Below are 2172 nucleotides of genomic sequence, written 5' to 3'. Positions count from 1 at the left end.
ACATATAAAACTTAAAACTTTGTTAGCTCGTGGGAAGGAAAATTTGGTGGCAGATGAAGAACAGTAGAAGGAGACTTACTTTTTTCTATAAAACTTTTTTTTTTGAGTTTTGAATCATATAAATGTATTCTATCTCCAAAACATGAAACAATGAATGAAACAGCTGGGAAGCTGGGAGCAGCACTAGTGATCCCTGGGCTAATCCTCTTGTCTGCCAGAGAAGAGGTTCACTGAAGACTCTGGCCCCCTCGACTCTGTCCCCCACCCACCCAGCTGGGTGCTTTAGACCAGATCTGACGGCGTACCCTGCGATATACCACCAAGAACCACAGCTGTGATGTGTTCTGATGTAGTTGCCTTTGGGGAATGACCTGGCTTTGTTGTTGTGTTTTTGATGGGGACCTGCAGGAAAACGACAGTCTGAGATACTCGGCCTTTGTTTTGTTTGGGCAATTGGCTACCTTTGCTGGGCAGAAATGGAAGAAATTTTTCACCAGCCAGGTTAAGCAGACACGAGAGTCCCTCCTGATCCATTTACACGATAGAAACCCCCGGGTTGCTAAGGTAAGACCGTGACCCTCCGACCTCCTGTGTGAAATCTCCATGCTATGCGTAAAAGGAGTTGGGATGCAGCCCTGTTGAGTTGAGATGCTCAGCTATGGATGCTTAGCAGGGTATCCATGTGAGTCCTGGACAAGGCGCCTCCTCCGCGTACTCTCTCTCTGGGCAAGAGTGTTGTTTTCCATTTGCTTCTGCCCCGCCTGGCCAAGCCCAGGGTCTGTCAATGCTAGATAAGCTTGGGGTGATGGGCGGGGTCCAGAGAGGCACAGGTTTAATGAGGGCGCAGCAGCCCACAAAATGAGGATATTGATTCATGCCCAATTAGCTTTTGTCACTGTGCTGGCATAGATTTCCCACCCCGGCTTCTTAATTCCCTATGGAACTTTTGTTTTATTCTTGGAGAAAATGTGTCCTAACAGGGTTGGATCAATTTCAGGCCTGCCTTGGAGTGGGACTGGGTGAATGTTTCAAAACCACTGGGAGCAAAGGGTTCTACCAAAACCACTTGTCTTCTTTAAGTGAGAGAGAGAGAAAGAGAGATTAAATTTAGGAATCCAGTACTATTTTTGATGGGAGGATAGCAAGGCCTATGATCAGCTGTGAAGCTATGCCCTTCCCACCGGCCCCCAAATTATAAGGCCATTTTATAAGTACTCATCCTTTAAGATTCAAATTTTCAAACTCCCTGGAAGTTATGTTCACACTCTTAGTGGCTCCCTGACCACAGATGGGTGCAGTCCTCTGGGACAGTCTTCCTTGCTTGGGGTTTTAGAACTCTCTAATATTTTGGACAATAAGATGATAATATTCTTTTCCTCAGGCTTGCAAAGCAACTTTTCGAGCCTGTTCTCCATATCTGAAACTAAGGAAGGAATACAGCTTCCAGAGTGAAGATGATCAAAGGAACCCTAAACTCTGCCGGCAGCTGGTGAGTGAGCCAGGGCAGGAGAGAGAATTCTCTCAGGGTCTCTGCCCTCCTGGTGGTTAACACAGAAGGCAGCCAAGCACACCAGGGAGTTACCCCCCATAAAACGGGTCAGGCCAATTATAACTGGCCCATCATATAAGGTAAATGGCAAAACACCCAGAGGATTGTGCACAAAATATACTGGCAGGCCCAGTTCTGGTCATAAGTGGAAGGCAGGTGATAAGGCCACCACCTCTCCCAATTGCTTGTCTTCATGACCTGCATTGGTAATGGACTACTGGTTATATAGTCAACGGGGTTCACTGAGTCCCTCCCTCACATGTACCTCTGCTAATTTCTTTCAGAGCCACTATCATCCAGAGCTCCTGCAGTTCTTCTATGCAAATAAAATTCTGTAAACGTGGAGCAGCAGGGAGGTGGTTCCATGTGAGCACATCGCCAGGGACCTCGAGTTCCTGTTTTATCTCATTGGATACCTCTTCCACTTGCTTCTTGTGAGTGCACTACGAAAGGGGATGTTAGGAGAGCAATCAATGGGAAAACAAATCCCATGGAATTGTATAATTATATCTAAAGTAAGATTCTAAGTCTCTTTCACTTATCTCATTTTCTTCCCATACAAATTTGCTGAGAAGGTATACATTTTCTTTAAAACATTTCAAGTGTTTGTAGATTCATTGCTT

The 2172-nt window shown here is 45.7% G+C and overlaps 1 long non-coding RNA gene across 1 annotated transcript; it reads left to right on the top strand.

Moving 5' to 3' along the window:
- The first annotated feature begins 408 nt into the window (after positions 1–408).
- Positions 409–1890, top strand: LOC105822331. Its single transcript, XR_001138100.1, has 3 exons — positions 409–564; positions 1382–1489; positions 1834–1890. It is a non-coding gene; the product is annotated as an uncharacterized LOC105822331 (long non-coding RNA).
- Positions 1891–2172: the final 282 nt, after the last annotated feature.

Source organism: Propithecus coquereli, unplaced genomic scaffold, assembly GCF_000956105.1.
Source record: "Propithecus coquereli isolate 6110/MARCELLA unplaced genomic scaffold, Pcoq_1.0 Scaffold6014, whole genome shotgun sequence".
Classification (NCBI taxonomy): domain Eukaryota; kingdom Metazoa; phylum Chordata; class Mammalia; order Primates; family Indriidae; genus Propithecus; species Propithecus coquereli.
This window is presented reverse-complemented; position numbering and strand designations above follow the sequence as displayed.